General features: G+C 39.3%; 2 long non-coding RNA genes and 1 pseudogene across 2 annotated transcripts in view; 1 reads left to right on the top strand and 2 right to left on the bottom strand.

The window, feature by feature from the left end:
- LOC114612332 overlaps positions 1 to 10,698 on the top strand; it is a 23,414-nt pseudogene extending 12,716 nt beyond the window's left edge.
- A 539-nt stretch (positions 10,699 to 11,237) lies between these two features.
- On the bottom strand, positions 11,238 to 12,812 carry LOC114612441. Its single transcript, XR_003710016.1, has 3 exons — positions 12,766 to 12,812; positions 12,507 to 12,567; positions 11,238 to 11,363 (listed from the first exon to the last, which is right to left on the bottom strand). It is a non-coding gene; the product is annotated as an uncharacterized LOC114612441 (long non-coding RNA).
- Positions 12,813 to 12,844: 32 nt separating this feature from the next.
- The window catches only part of LOC114612413, a 5,226-nt gene continuing 794 nt past the window's right edge, over positions 12,845 to 17,276 (bottom strand). The window contains exon 3 of the long non-coding RNA XR_003710008.1: positions 12,845 to 12,892. This is a non-coding gene — a long non-coding RNA (uncharacterized LOC114612413). The remainder of the gene's footprint in view (positions 12,893 to 17,276) is intronic.

The raw sequence follows: 17,276 nt of genomic DNA, 5'->3' as shown, positions 1-17,276 counted from the left end.
TTCTATACTTAGAGAAGGTAGGAGATGTCAGGGGCAGCCCTGCTTACCCACTGAAGGCCTAAAATCAGCCATAGGCCTAAAATCAGCAATAGGCCTGTCATACATGTATACTAACACCAAGTCTTGGGTCTCAGTGGAAAAACATCCAAACAGATGGCTATAAGCTAATGTAAACAGGCAGCTTTTGTGGAAATTTACAAGCCTGAGTAGTCATAGACCTTGTAAATAGGTAGCCTACACAGACAATACCAACTTAGATAAGGACAATCGAGTCATAGGCAGAGTCATAGTGACTTGTCCCCTGAACCTTCACCCAGCCAATACCTGGTTCTGATGATATCTGTATTCCTCCTGATCACCCACACTCCAGTGCCATTCCCTTCCCCACATCCTGCCTTCCTGTGTTTATAACCCCTGTGTGAATGAATTACGATTTGAGAAAAAATAAATTATAAAAAAATGGAAAAAGAAAAACAAAAACAAAAAAAACAAAAAAACAACAACAACTACAACAAAAAAGAAGGATTCTAATGAAACAGTCCTGCACAAAGGGAACTCACGGTATCTCAAAAACATTCCTGCCCAAGCCTATAGTGGCCTTAGGACTGATAACCACAGCCAAATATGGTGGAAAGAGTTGTGTTCTCAAAATCTGAAGCAACCCCTCCCAAAGGCACTGGTCCCAGACCATTACCAGCTCTCCTAAGCATATTCCTGGTTTTAAAGAAGGATCTCTGTTTTAATCTTTCTACCTCAGGGCCTTAGGGAAAGCCCCCAAGGCCTAGGCCCCAGGCTGTTACTGGCTCTGTCAAGCATGTTCCAGTTTAATACTGTATTGCTACCTAACACAGGAGATAGAACTTGCACAAAATTCACTCCAACTACAGTTCTCCAAGTTTGGCATCCTGACAAGGATGTTTTTACACACAAGCCATTATGCAGATGCACCCCCCCCCAACAGTTAAGTTATTCAGAGGCTACCACTGGGTCCAGGAGGGGTTAGAACCGCAAGGGACCATACTGATAGCAGCCAGTTCCGACCAACACCAGGAAAGACTCACCAAACCAGCTCCTGCAGCTCAAGCCCCTGCTCCTACACACTGTTAGCAATGACCTTGTGCTCACCAAGTAGAAACTCTGGAGCTTGCCTGATTGCACGTCACAGCATTCAGCAGCAGAGATTAGAGCACAGAATAGCATGCCAAACCATTCAATCTGGCCCAGCAACTAAGTGGAACCAGCCTCCTCCTGGCACCCAGAAGAACCTTCTTCCTCTTTGACGGGCAGATCCATCTGAGGAGTCTGATTGGCTAGTGTGCCTTGAGTGACATGAGCACCTCCTCTAGGGTTCAAGCTTGCTGGAGGTACAAACTGAGTACTTCATGGCCCAGAATTCCTACCAAGAGGCAGACCTTTTCTGAATCTTCAAGGATTTTCATTTCAGTAGCACTTTTGCCTGTCCTCCACAGGCTTACCCATCTATCTCCCACCTATGCCCATAGAGAACCCACCACTCCAGTATGCACTGGCCAACAGCCAGCTCCTCCCCGTTCTGGCTATTGAGCTCCTGCTCACCACCTCCTGACACAGAAAAATGACTTGCCCCAGAGCAGGGTCATGCTGACCTCACATTCTGTGATGTTTTGTACTTTCTGATCTTTGTTAATCTTAAGAAATTTCACAATAATATGTTCCACTTAGGACCAATCAGAATGCAGGTCAGTGAGAAGTGTTCTGTCTACCTAGCCAAAGTAGCTTGGGACAGAGGCAACCACCAGGTAGCACTTCCTGCACATGCACATGAGCTCATTGGGGTTTTATTCTTTAGAAGCTGGTCATGAGAAATGTTCATTATCTTAGCTCAGCATCTTAATTCTGAGCTGTGGCCCTCTGATCACTGTATTAGGGTGTGCATTCACTATCCCATCCCTGTCTGACTGAGATTGTGTTGTTTTGGGGGTAACTCTTGGACTCCAACAATTTGATTATATTATGTTTTCTTGTTTCAGTTTATTAACCCTCCTGTGGTTTCTCGTGAAGGATTTCTTATTGATTATTGTAAGGATTTGATGGTGTGAGTTCCTTGTTTTTTTTTTTCTTTTGTGCTGTTTGGTTTTTTTTTTTTTTTTTTTTTTGGTTTTTCGAGACAGGGTTTCTCTGTATAGTCCTGGCTGTCCTGGAACTCACTCTGTAGACCAGGCTGGCCTCGAACTCAGAAATCCTCCTGCCTCTGCCTCCCAAGTGCTGGGATTAAAGGCATGTGCCACTACTGCCCGTGTGCTGTTTGTTTTTGTATTTTTTGGTTGTGTTTTGCTTTTTATCTGAACAATGTTTTATTGCCCTTTCAATTCTGAAGGATAGATTTCATGTATATAATATTTGTAGTTTGTAGTTGTTTTTCTCTCAAGATTTTGAATAGTTTATCCTGTTCTCTTCTATTCTCTACTGTAATGCAAATTTATTCTGAGAAAACTGACTTTATTCTAATGAAGATTCCCTTATGTTATGGCTTGATATAAAATGCTTACCCTATGACTTGTGATTGGATATTTGGAACACAGTTGATGTTACTCTTTGGTGAAGTTGAACGTTTGGTAGGTCGGGCCTAGATGGACAAAATGGGTTACAGAGATATAAATCTTGAAGATTACAGTTCTTTTCTTTCATTCCCTCTCTTCTTTTCTGTCTTGCTTTCTCTATTTTTCCTGTTCAGATCAATGTAACAAAGAACTGACACTTGCTCTACCAAAAATGGCTTATTAAATAACAGATTTTCAACATCAAATTAATAAATTTTCTTTCATGAATTGTATAGAATTTTATGTGACACTTTTAAGGGTGGGGGTATAGATTTGACAGCTAAATGGTAGAAATTTCAATTTGTAATGGAACACATTTTGAGTATCATTTGTCTCTAAAATAAGCTTCATCAAAAATACACTCATTGATTATTGATGTAATTCACTTGTTTCACATCAGACAAATATTTTTTTTATTATTGATTCATGTCAAATTTCAAAGGCACAGTTTACTCTCAGAAATGTTTCCAGATTGTTGCTTATTAGTAATGTTACTTCCTTTTCTCTCATTGATTCAAGACTTATACTAGCTATGTTTTTAAAAGAATTAATCATTTACACACAGTTTTTGTCTATTTTATATTTTAAAATATCATTAGAAATTCTTTATATAAACGTCAAACACTTCATTCTAATCCATAAGCAAAACTCACAATGCTGTAATACTAGAAATGAGAAAAGTCTGGCAGAAGGCCATATTCTGTGGACCTGGAATATATGACCATTATTAGAGAAGATAATATAAAATTAGTACAATTATTAGTTTTAATATCAAAAAATTTTCATCCAGGCAATGGTGGTGCATGACTTTAATCCTAGCACTTGGGAGGCAGAGACAGGTGGATTTCTGCGTTCAAGGCTAGCCTGGTCTATAGAGTGAGTTCCAGGACAGCCAGGACTACACAGAGAAACCCTGTCTCGAAAAAAAAAAAAAATCAAAGAATTTTCACTTTGAACTGAAAATGCTTCTCAGTAACTTTTTTAAGGCACCTTTTACATCCTTGTTCCTTAGGGTATAAATGAAGGGATCCAGTGTAGGAGTTATCACTGCAGAAAAGAGAGCCATGAACTTGGGTTGATCTCTTGTGATGGATGAAGAAGGCTGAAGGTACATGCTAATGGCTGGACATTAAGATGAGAAGAACATGTCCCAAAGGCTTTTCTCCTTCCTTCAGAAGATCTAATTCTAAGTACTGCACATCCAATTTTTAGCATACACATGTGGACCAACACCTGTCCATTTCTTCAAAATCAAGAGTTAGAGGAAGGATTATAGGCATTAAGGAGTATAGGAATCCACAGGAAGACCAACAGACTCAACCAACTTGGACTCTTGGGAAGACACAGAGATTGAGCCATCAACCAAGTAGCATACACAGGCTAGACTAAGGACCCTGGCACATATGTAGCAGATGTGCAGCTCAGTCTTCATGAGGGTCCTCCAACAACTGTAGCAGGGGCTGTTGCCTATCTTTGGAATCTGTCCCCTTAACTGAGCTTCCATATCTGGCCTCATTGTGAGAGGATGCACTTAACCCAGCAGAGTTGATGTATCATGGTGTGGGGATACTCAGGGAGCCCACACCATCTCAAAGGAGAAACAAAAGAGTTTCAGGGAGGGACTCTGTGAGGGCAGGGCACCTCCCATAGGGACAGTGATCAGGGTAATAATGATTATATCAATTATTCTAGAAACAAAAAAAAAAGAAAGAAAATAAAAAAGAAAAATGTTGAGTTTATATACACTATCCTCTCCCCCTAAAGGAATCTGGAAAGGCTCCTCCTACAAGAGCTTCCACAAGCTCCACAAAGAAAGCAAGACAGGACAGAAAGTGTTCAGAAACATCATCCTATCTAGAATCTTTTTGTTTTACTCAACTGCATTCTGACTCTGACACTATGGGCTCATGTTCATCCTGTGATGAAAATTCATTCAGTCTTCAGTGATCCTAATAGTCTGTAGGAGCTCAGACACTGTACAACGTGTAAAGTCTCTTCTGACACTCAAGGCAGTATCTTTGTGAACCTCATCCTGTAAACTCAGAAAGCAAGTTATATCTTTCCAACATACTATGGCCGAGAATACCTCTTCCCATTCCAATTGATAGGAATGTGCACATAGGGAGAGAAGACTAGACCAAGGCAAGAAACACAGGAGGGCAAACACAAAAACCTATAGCTTTGTCTCAGACACATTGGATTTCACTTTCTAAAAGCTCAGATGGCTCTATTTCTATAACTTCTCATACATCTCTCAGTTTGGGTACTTCTTCTCCCTGTATGCATTTCTCCACAGCATATGTATCAATGCCTTAGGCATCTCAACAAGTTGTAGTCACAAAATGCAAGTCAAGTATCATCCTTACAACTTCAATGCAATGAACTGTCACTGATTCTTCACTGAGGTACTGACTCTGCCAAAAGATGGCTGAATAGTGCTAAACTGAAACCACAGAGGAAGGCTCCATGACCTTGAATTTTTCATTTTTCAGTTTTGAGAAGCAGCACAATTTAGATGATCCTCTCAAGTTTTGCTTCTAAGTTGATGGACCCTGCATCTCTTGGAAAACAGTTGCAGCAGGTTTTATTTAGGTTTTTCCTGAGATTAGGAAACACTTTGCCTACTCCTTCCATTAATTTAAGACTTAGAAGGAGGAAGTGTTACACTTAGGGTACCTTCTTAGTCATATACCCACAAGGGCACATGCTCCACTAAGTTCATAGCCATTTTATTTATAACAGCTAGAAATTGGAAAGAAGCCAAATGTTTCTTAACCAAAATACAGATACAGAAAATGTGATTCATTTACAAAATGGAATACTATTCACTTGCAAAAACAAGGACATCATGCAGGAAAAGGGATACAACTAGAAACTATCATCCTGAGTGAGATAATCCAGACCCAAAAGGACATGCATGAATGCGCTCACTAAAAGTGAGTATTAACCATAAACTCCAGGATATCCATACTACACTCCATAGGCCCAAAGAAGCTAAACAAGAAGGAAGGCCCAAATGAACACGGTTGAATCTCACAGAGAAGGGGGAATATAACAGTCATAGGAGGCAGATGGAAGAGAGAGAACTGGATGGAAGAACAGATAAGAAAGGGAAAGGAGGGTCAGGAACAGGTGTGGTGAGAGACAAGAGAGGGCCAGAGGGTGAGAAATATGAATCAAAATCTGTAGTTGGCAAGAGTGGAAAGGTGGGGGCATCTTTAGGATGTACCAGAAACCATGAATGGGAGAGCACCAAGGAGTCTATGGGGGAGATCTTTGCTGAAATGCATAGCAGTGAGATATGGATCCTGCAGCCAGGCAGGATCCCCCAGGGGCGAGTTAAGGATACCAACAGAACCAAAAACGTTTCCACCCAAAATTTGTCCTGTCTACAAGAAATGTAGGCACAAAGATGGAACAAAGACTGAGGGATTGGCCAAATGATACCCTACTCATATTGAGACCCATCCCATGGGCAAGCACCAATCCCTGATCTTAGTGAAGCTGCTCTGTTATACTTGCAGACAGTATCGTAGCATAATTGTCCCCTGTGAGTCTCCATCCATCACCTGACTGAAACAGATGCAGAGACCCACAGCCTAACATTGGACATGGCTCAGGGAGTCTTTTTGAAGACTTGGGGAAATGACTGAGGGACTCTGAAGAAACAGGAAGTTCAAAAGAAGACCATCAGAGTCAACTAACCTGGGCCCTACGAGACTCTCAGAGACTGAGTCACCAACAAAAAGTATACACAGGATGGATGGAGGTCCCCATCATATATGTACTATATGTGCTACTCAGTCTTCATGTGGGTCCCCAACAACTGAAGCAGGGGATGTCCTGTTAGGTGTTATCTGTTTGTCCAAACTGTTCCCTATAATTGGCTACCTTGTCTGATGTCAGTATGAGAGGAGGTACTTAACCATGCAGAGACTTAATATGCCATGACTGGGGAATATTTAAGTGGTCCCAACCCTCCCTGGGGAGATAGGAAGGACTCAGGGATGAGGGACTGTGTAAGGTGGAATGGGAATGGTGTAGTGATCGAGATGCAATTGCCATCCTCAGTGGAAGAGCCTTCCCAATCAATCATAAACAAAATCTCTCACAGACATAGCAACCAGCCATTCTGATGAGTGCACACCTTCGATTGAGGCTCCTTCAGATGACTGTAGCTCTGAAATGTTGAGAACTTAAGACAGTTATGACACAGAGATGATAATAAATGAGGAAACTGTCAAAACACAAAACCAATCATCTAACCATATCAATTACAGGAGGTCATGACACCACATGAGGAAGGTGGAGTTATGGCTGAGATAGGACAAAATGGGAAGTTCACCTGGCTCAGAGCCGGGAAGGATACACTGGAATGGGGAGTTCAGAGGCTGTGCTGCCTAGGTGTGAAGTGTCTTTAACCCTGGGTTCCCAGGCCAGTGCAGCCAAAGAGGTGACTAAAGCAGCTGGAAGGTTAACAGAGAAGCAGATTGCCCCAATCAGTAAAAGAGGCAACACTCAGGCAACTCTCTCTGTAATCCAGACATCAAACAGTAACAGAGGAACAAAACTTCCACCCGAGCAAGACAAATCCAGATATCAGTACCTAAATCAATAACCACTTTGAACCCAGAGGCCTAGACACCAGCATAGGAATATAATAAATAACAACTAGGAAAATGTGTCATCAAGAAATCCAAGCTATCCTATCACAGCAGGTCCTGAGAAATTAAACATGCAACAGATATGGTGCAAGAGAGGTTGTTTGGGGCCAGGTTGATGAGTGAGAAGCTGGGGAAGGGATAGAGGCACACAAGAGGACCAGCAAACAGGCAAATAGACAGGTAGCAGAGAGTCATGAGAGTAGAGAAAGAGAACAGAGAGGGGGCATGTGCTGAGAACAGAGACAGGAAACAGAGAGCTGCTGTAGCTGGTGATCTGTGTATATAAAGCACACCCAACAACAGCAACAGCAGCAGGTGATGGAGGCAGGGAATGACTTAAGCATTTGCTAAGTCCCTGAGAGCAGGCCATTGAAATTACCTGTACACTGAAAACTACAGAGGCAAGGTTCACCGATGGAACAGGAAAGGAAGAGAGAGTCTCAGACATTAAAGATGAATAGGACAAAATGTAATCATCGGTTAAAAAAAACTGTGGATTCTAAAAGTTTCCTGGCCCTAAACAACCAGGAATTCTGCAACATATGAGAAGGGAAAACTACAGATGATTGGAATAGAAGAAGAATAGCAGCACAAAGTTCTAGAAAATATTTTCAGTAAAATCTAAAAGGAAAAATTTTCTAAACCAAAGAAGAAGATGTCTGTTAATGTACAAGAAGCATCTAAAACACCCAACAAATGGGAAGAAAAAAAAAAGTCCCTTTACCACATAATAATCAAATACTAAATGTAAAAAGTAAAGCAATATAAAACACTGCAATGGAAAAAAATTAACAAAAACTAAACAAAACAAAAACAAGTAATGTATGAAAGCAGATCTATTAGATTTATGACTGTCTTCTTAATGTATACTATGAATGACAAAATAGTTTGGACACATGTGCTGCAGAGTCAGAGAATCCACCCATGTTTCTACAAGAAAGCAACTGGTCCAAATGTTTTGGGCAGATTCAGAATCAGCCATGACAGTGATGTTACTCAGACACCACCTCCTGATCTAACAAGTGAGGAGCATCACCAGAAACCTCACAGGTGGTCATGTCTGCCTGATGCTTCCCATCCAGCTCCAGAGAGGACCCAGCACCCCAGCTCCCACTGCTCAGCCGTCTGCACCTACCCACTGTGGGCAGTGATCCTGTGCTCACCATGACTTGATTTCAAAGCTTCCCTGAGGTCTCCATACAGCACCCGACAACAGAGCTCAGAGCAGGGCACAGATGACCATTCAAGTCTGCACAGGCTCAGCAAACTTGTAAAATGGCACTTGGAAGAACCTGCCTCCTTGTCTGATTGGCAGGTCTGCCTGGAAGCCTTGATAGGCCATTGAGTCCTACCACACCTCAAGGTTAAAGTGTGCTTCAGGTGCAGGTCCAGACCATTTCCAGATCTCAGGAGAGGTATACACCCCATTAGCATTTGTTTCTGTCTTCAAAAAGGAATCTCACCACACCTAGCCCTGGGGGAGAACCCACCATTCCAGCTCTGGCTGTTCAGCTACCTGCACCTCCCTTCTGTGAGCAATGATCCTACACTTACCAGGACCTGACTTCAGACCTTGCCTGAGTTCTCCTCACAGAACTTCCCTTCTTCTTCCTGTAATCAAGGTGAATAGCTTCCATAGCCAAGTACTCAAGGTGCAGTTGAGGTATCAATACGACCCACAAGAGGAAGGAAGCCTCGGCTATTTCTTAGCATTCTGTCTAAACTCCACCCCAGTTACATGGCTACAGCCAGGTATGCTCCTCCCCGGTTACCTGGCAACAGGTGGGTAGGCCTGACCCACTATAAAGGTGGCTGCTTGCCCCTTCCTCATTCTTTTGATCAGTTGATCTCCTTTTCTCTCTTTCTTTTGCCGTTTTAGGTTCATTAATTCCCCACTCTCTCCCATTCCCTTCCCCCCTCTCTCTCCACATGCTCATGCCCAGCCTCTACTTTTCTACTTTCTGCCTCTCTCTGCCTTTCCTTGCCTCTACTACCCTCTTGACTCCCCTCTCCATGTCCTGAATAAACTATATTCTACACTATACTGTCTTGTGGCTGGTCCCTAAGGGGGAACAGATGTCTCAGCATGAGGCACGAGCCTGCTGAGACATCCCTTAACCCTATACCTCACCACTCACACATAGAACACATTCCATCTCTCTTTAAAGAGAGGAAGCTGTAGGGAGGAGCATACCTGGCTGTTGCCAAGTAACTGTGGGGTGGAGTTTAAGGCAGAATGCTAACACCATTAACATTAAAGAGAGATTTTAGGAAACAAGAGTCTTAGCCAGGCAGTGGTGGTGCACACCTTTAATCCCAGCACTTGGGAGGCAGAGGCAGGCAGATTTCTGAGATTGAGGCCAGCCTGGTCTACAGAGTGAGTTCCAGGACAACCCGGGCTATACAGAAAAACCTTGTCTCAAAAAACAAACAAAGAAAACTAAATAAATAAATAAAAGGAAACGAGAGTCTCGTTTTGTGGCTTTATGCTGTGCTCAGGGAAACTGCAGCTTCCTTTGATTACAGGTATCAATCAACCCTAAAGAAAAGCCAGAATTATAAGGGAAACACAGTTGAGCACTATTGGTAGACAGCACATCTTTATTAGTGGCAAAGTGGAGAAAAACAACAGTTGGACTAGTACAGGTTCTCTAGATAAGCATATCTCAAATCATAGAGAGAATGAATCTATGTATGTAGAAAGAGGTTTTAATAGAATGCCACAATAAAGGCTGTTGGGCAAGGCAAATTAAAAAATCAAGGCCTGGTTGATTTCCATTCAGAAGATTTCTGTCCAATCTGTGTTCTTTTATTCCTTTGGAGACTACAGTGATACATACAGGCTTTTCCACATTCATTTCATTCAGGAGGTTTTTCTAAAATGTGTGTTCCTTGAAGTATTTGGAGAGTACAGTGTCACGCAAAGACTTTACCTCAATCATGACATTCCTGCAGTTTCTCTACAGTGCATGTCCTTTTATGGATCGGGCGATGACTGTGACATGCAAGGGCTTAACACCTCGATCACGATCACACTGAATGACTCTCTTAAACGTGTTCTATTATGTAGTCGCAGATAAAAGGGTTCTCTCCAGTATGTGTTCTTTTATGTCTTCGGAGACTACTGTGACATGAAAAGGCTTTACCTCATTGATTACATTCATAGGGTTTCTCTCCAGTATGTGTTCTCTTATGACTTCGGAGATGACCGGATCTTGCAAAGGCTTTACCACATTGATTACATTCATAAGGTTTCAGTCCAGTATGGATCGTTTTATGACATTGGAGACTACTGCGAAATGAAAAGGCTTTACCACATTGACTACATTGATAAGGTTTGTCTCCAGTATGTGTTCTCATATGACATTGGAGACTACTGTGACATGACAAGGCTTTACCACATTGATTACATTCATAAGGTTTCTCGCCAGTATGGGTTTGTATATGATATTTGAGAAGATAGGATCTTGCAAAGGCTTTACCACACTGACTACATTCATAAGGCTTCTCTCCAGTATGTGTTCTCTTATGACATTGGAGATTACTGTAAAATGAAAAGGCTTTATCACACTGATTACATTTATAAGGCTTCTCTCCGGTATGTGTTCTCTTATGACATTGGAGGTAACTGTGATATGAAAAGGCTTTACCACATTGATTACATTCATAAGGCTTCTCTCTGGTATGTGTCCTTTTATGATACTGGAGATGACTGGTTACTGCAAAGGCTTTACCAAATTCATTACATTCATAGGGTTTCTCTCTGATATGTCTTCTTTTATGATCCTGGAGATGACAGGATCTTGCAAAGGCTTTACCACATTGATTACATTCATAAGGTTTCTCTCCAGTATGTGTTCTTTTATGTCTTTGGAGAACACTGGATCTTGCAAAGGCTTTACCACATTGATTACATTCATAAGGTTTCTCTCCACTATGTGTTCTTTTATGTCTTTGGAGACTACTGTGACATGACAAGGCTTTACCACATTGATTACATTCATAGGGTTTCTCTCCACTATGTGTTCTTTTATGTCTTTGGAGACTACTGTGACATGACAAGGCTTTACCACATTGATTACATTCATATGGTTTTTCCCCACTGTGACTTCTTATATGCCTGCAACGATAATTGGCACATGTGAAAGCTTAATCATATTCATTACCCTGATCAATCATTTTATCCATATGAATTAATTTTATAGTTTGGTTTAATATTAAAAAAGAATCAGAGCATAAGGTTCTATCACTTCATATGTTCATGGTGTTCTTCCCCACTATGGCTTGTTTTCCCTCTTTGACAATTTCTGTGATGGTAACAACATTTAACACATGGCTTATATTTCTAATATCCTTTTTCTATATGAGATTTCTATATGATAGATTTCATGTATCTGAAGTAAAATGGAATGAGACAGAGTTGTATAACACTGGTAGCATTTATAATTTTTCTGTAGTGTGAATCATAATACAGTTGCACCTGGAGCCAGGAAAAAGAGAAGAACATAAATATTTCTAGTACCCACAGGGATTTTCTGCAGTGCGACTTTTGGGTTGATTCCAGTAAAGTCAGAAAACCAATTAATTGCAAACATCTATCATATTCACAGAGCCTCCCAAAGGCAGAATACTACATTTCTTCTCATTGTCCTAGAATAGTAAAAGGTATGTGGCTCCTTTAAATATCCCTATGCTCATATGGTTTCATTCATTCTGACACTTGATATACCAATGGAAAGAAGAAGAAAAAATGAAACATCGAATTCACACCTTTTGACTTTTGGTTCTTTGTAGACTTGCTGAATATGGATTAAGGTTTCTCCATGACAATATACTTTAATCTCATAAACTGACTGCTCCATAAACTTAGCAATGTCACTAAAGAATATGAGTGTTACCAATTTTGCCATGGACTCTTTGTTTATTAAAAGACTTTGGATACATATTTATCACTATTCAATGTGCAACATCTAAATATTATGAGACTATACAGGGGGGTAGTTCCACAGTATAGCTCTAATGGAGCTACCAATTAAATAAAGCTATCTCTTAAGGCACTATTTCCTTGTCAGTTTCTTAGAGGAATGCCTTGCAAACACAAATCAGAAAACTGACAGTGAGGTACATGGTTTTGTGAGAATATTACCATCATAGCTGCAAAAAAAGGACTGATATTTTACACACTTGCTTTGCTTTAGAGCTTCCAGATCATATTAAAAGTTCCTCCCAGGCATATTTGTATCAGCTTAAACATTAAAATTACCTTTCATGACTTCTAGGAGTTTGAGGTTGTCTTTCAATATGAAGGTCTTCCAAATTATAGCCTAAAACATCATACCAGAAAATGAATGATATGGTATTGGAATCAGGCAAAATTCAAGTTACTCTCAATTTTCGCAGCAATGAACCTGGTTTATTCAACTCAATATTACTTGTTCTCTATTGAAATAAGAGGTGATCATCAGTAACCAGGAAGCATTTTTCCCTTATTTTGAAAAGGAAAAGAAAATTCACAGTCTTACCTATAGCAGTGAGGTTCCAGTAGGTCTCTAGCATCACATCTTTGTAGAGATTCTTCTGGAAAGGATCCAGCAAATTCCACTCTTCCACAGTGAAGTTCACATGCACATCATCATAAGTCACTGCATCCTAAAATATCCCATACATGTGTACAACACAAAGCCTGATACTGACATCACTACAAAGTAAATGTATGCTTCCTAGACAGTATGATCATATAATTCAGGTGATTCCTCCACAAACAGAAGATATAGGAGGGACTCTGTGAAGGCAGGTGACCTAGAGTTGGGACTCCACTAAGTTCATAGCCATCTTATTTATAACAGCTTGAAACTGGAAGAATCCAAATGCACCTCAACCAAAATATGGATATAGAAAATGTGGTTCATTTCATTTACAAAAGGAAAAACTATTCAGCTATTAAACACAAGGACATCATGAATTTTTCAGGCAAATGGATAGAAACTATTATCCTGAGTGAGGTAACACAAACCTAAAAGCACACGCATGTACATACTCACTTGCACATGAATAATAACAACAAAGTACAGGAAACCCACACTACACTTCATAGATCTGAAGAAGCTATACAAGACACTTACTCTCCAGTAAGAGAGAAGACTATATGCCATGTAAGTGCCTCTTATCAATACTTAAAACCACCCATGCCAAGCAGTGGTGGTGCACGCCTTTAATCCCAGCACTTGGGAGGCAGGCAGATTTCTGAGTTCGAGGCCAGCCTGGTCTACAGAGTGAGTTTTAGGAAAGCCAGGGCTACAGAGAAACCCTGTCTCAAAAACAAAACAAAATAAACAACAACAACAAAAAACCTAGTTAACATTAAAATGAGAAGTTTCTATATAGAACTAGTTAATATTAACTTTCAAATTTCAGTATAGGACTAGTTAATATTATATTGGAATCCTTAATGTAGGCATAGCCAACATTTAATTTGAATATTCAATATAGGACTAATTAATACTAAATTGGAATCTTCAATATAGGACTAGTTATAATTAAATGTGGCTTTGGTCTGTACAGGAAAGAGTGCGCCAATGATGACCAGTTAGTCAAAGACGGGTAAGAGTGTTCTTGAGCTCCTATAAACCTAAGGCAGAAGTGTACATCAATATGCTACATATGTTTTCCTCGAGGACGGGTAATAAGGAGCAATATACATGCCGACCTAAGCCAGACATGGTCACCCAGCCACTCTTTACCCGATCAATCAATCAATCAATCAATCAATCAATAAAATCATCCTTACACTCAGCCTTTCAATCGTCCATCTCCATCATCACCGTCTCTATTCATCCCGATCAATCAATCAATCAATCATCCTCACACTGAGCCTTCCCAATCGTCTCCTTCTCCATCATCAATCTCTATACATCACGATTAACTAATCCATCCATCAATCAATCAATAAGTCAATCATCCTCACTCAGCCTTCCCAATTGTCTCTGTCTCCACCATTACTATCTCTCTTCTCTGTCCCAATCAATCAAATCAATCAATCAATCAATCAATCAATCACCCTCACTCTCAGCCTTACAAATCATCACCATCTCTATCTGTCCTGATCAATCAATCAATCATCCTCACACTCAGCCTTCTCAATTGTCTCAGTCTCCACCATCACTGTCTCTATTTGTCCCGATCAATCAATCAATCAATCAATCAATCACCCCACACTCAGTCTTTCCAAATTGCCTCCGTCTCCACCATCCCCATCTCTATCTGTCCCAATCAATATCAATCAATCATCAATCAATCAATCAATCCTAACACTCAGCCTTCCCAATCATCTGTTTTCATCATCACCATCTCTATTTGTCCCAATCAGTCAATCAATCAATCATCCTCATCTCTCCATCCCAATCAATCAATCAATCAATCAATCATCCCCACACTCAGCCTTCCCAATCATCTCAGTCTCTACCATCACTGTCTCTATTTGTCCCGATCAATATCAATCAATCAATCATCCTCACACTCAGCCTTACCAATTGTCACTGACTGTATTCATCCCGATCAATCAATTAATCAATCAATTATCCCACACTCAGCCTTCCCAATTGTCACTGACTCTATCCGTCCTGATCAGTCAATCAATTAATCCATCATCCTCACACTCAGCCTAGTTAACATTAAACTGTAAATGGAGAAGTAGGATCAGTTCACCATAAATTGTAAATTGAGATACAGGATCAGTACACAGTAAATTTTGTAAATAACAATATAGGACCACTTTACCCTAAATTGTAAATTGCAATAAAGGACAAGTTAACTATGTAATGTCAATTGGGATGTAGGATGAGTTCACCATTAATTGTAAATTGCAGTAAAGGAAAAGGTAACTGTATAATGTAAATTGGGAAGTAGGATCAGTTCACAGTAAACTGCAAATTACGATAAAGGACAAGTTAACTGTATAATGTAAATTGGGATGTAGGATCAGTTCACAGTAAATTTCAAACTGAGATACAGGACGAGTTAACGGAAAATTGTAAATGGTGATAAAGTACAAGTTAACTATATAATGTAAATTGAGAAGTAGGATCAGCCAAGCAGTGGTGACGCATGCCTTTAATCCCAGCACTTGGGAGGCAGAGGCAGTTGCATTTCTGAGTTCGAGGCCAGCCTGGTCTACAGAGTGAGTTCCAGGACAGCCAGAGCTACACAGAGAAACCCTGTCTTGAAAAACTGAAAAAAAAAAAAAAAAAGTAGGATCAGTTCACCATAAATTGTAAATTGTGATAAAGGATGTTAACTGTATAATGTAAATTGGGAAGTAGGAGCTGTTCACTATAAATTGTTAATTGGAATAAAGGACAAGTTAACTGTATAATGTAAATTGGGAGGTAGGATCAGTTCACTTTAAATTGTAAACTGCGATAAAGGACAAGTTAACTGTATAATGTAAACTGCAATGCAGGATCAGTTCACTGTAAATTGTAAATTTCGATATAGGACTAGTTAATCAAAAACTGTAAATTGCGATAAAGGACAAGTTCACAGGAAATTTCAAATTGAGATATAGGACCAGTTAACTATGTAATGTAAATTGGGATGTAGGATCAGTTAACTGAAAATTGTAAATTGTGATTATGGACAAGTATATAATGTAAATTGTGATGTAGGATTAGTTCACTGTAAATTGTAAATTATGACAAAGGATAAGTTAATATTAAATTGGAAATATCAATATAGGACTAGTTAATACTAAATTGGAAATTTCAATATAGGACTAGTCAACATTGAGGAGTAGTTAATATTCAAGTGGAAATTTCAGTATAATACTTGTTAATATTACATTGGAATCTTCAATTTAGGACTAGTCAAAATTAAATTGGAATATTCAATATAGTACTAGTTAAGAGTAAATTGGAAATTTCAAAATAGGACTAGTTAATATAAAATTGGAGATTTCAATACAGGACTAATTAATATTAAAGTGGAATATTCAATATAGGATTAGTGAATATTAAATTGGAATATTCAGTATAGGACTAGTCAACCTTAATTTGGAATATTCAATGTAGGACTAGTCAACCTTTAATTGGAATACTCAATATGAGTAGTTAATATTAAATTGAAATATTCAATATAGGACTAGTTAGCATTAAATTGGAAATTTCAATATAGGACTAGTTAATATTACATTGGAATATTCAATACAGAACTAGTCAACCTTAAATTGGAATATTCAATAAAAGACTAGTCAATATTAAACTGGAAATTTAACTATATAGGACTAGTGAACATTAAATTGGAGTCTTCAATGTTGGACTGCTCAACATTAAATTGGAATATTCAATATAGGACTAGTCGGTACTAAATTGGAAAATAAAAATAGGACTAGTCAAACTTAAATTGGAAATTTCAATGTAGGACAAGTTAATATTAAATTGGAAATTTCAATATAGGACTAATTAATATTAAATTGGAATTATGAAGGACTAGTCAGCATTAAATTGCAATATTCAACGTAGGACTAGTTAAATAATAAAGGACTAGCTAATAATAATTTGGAATATTCAATTTAGTACTAGTTAATATTAAATTGGAGTATTCAATATAGGACTAGTTAATATTTTATATAGGGCTAGTAATTATTAAATTGGAAATATTAATATAGGACTAGTTAATAATAAATTGGTATATTCAATATAGGACTAGTTAATATTAAATTGGAAATTTCAATATAGGACTAGTCAACATTAAATTGGAAATTTCAATATAGGACTAGATAATATTAAATTGGAATATTTAATTTAGTACTAGCTAATATTAAATTGGAGTACTGAATATAGGAGTAGTTAATATTAAATTGGAATATTCAATGTAGGACTAGTTAATATTAAATTGGACAACAGGAAGCGACGGACACCCAGACAGGAAGTCCGCCATGCTGCATTCTGGGAAATGTAGTCTCCCAGCCGCCATCTTGGCCGTGCCCGCACTGGGAGAAGGGAGTGAGGGAGTGGGGGAGGGGGGGAGGGGGGAAGGG

The sequence above is a fragment of the Grammomys surdaster genome, unplaced genomic scaffold (assembly GCF_004785775.1).
Source record: "Grammomys surdaster isolate TR1022 unplaced genomic scaffold, NIH_TR_1.0 126158, whole genome shotgun sequence".
In the NCBI taxonomy this organism is placed as follows: domain Eukaryota; kingdom Metazoa; phylum Chordata; class Mammalia; order Rodentia; family Muridae; genus Grammomys; species Grammomys surdaster.
Note: the sequence above shows the minus strand (reverse complement) of the source record. Positions and strands in the feature narration are given on the sequence as shown.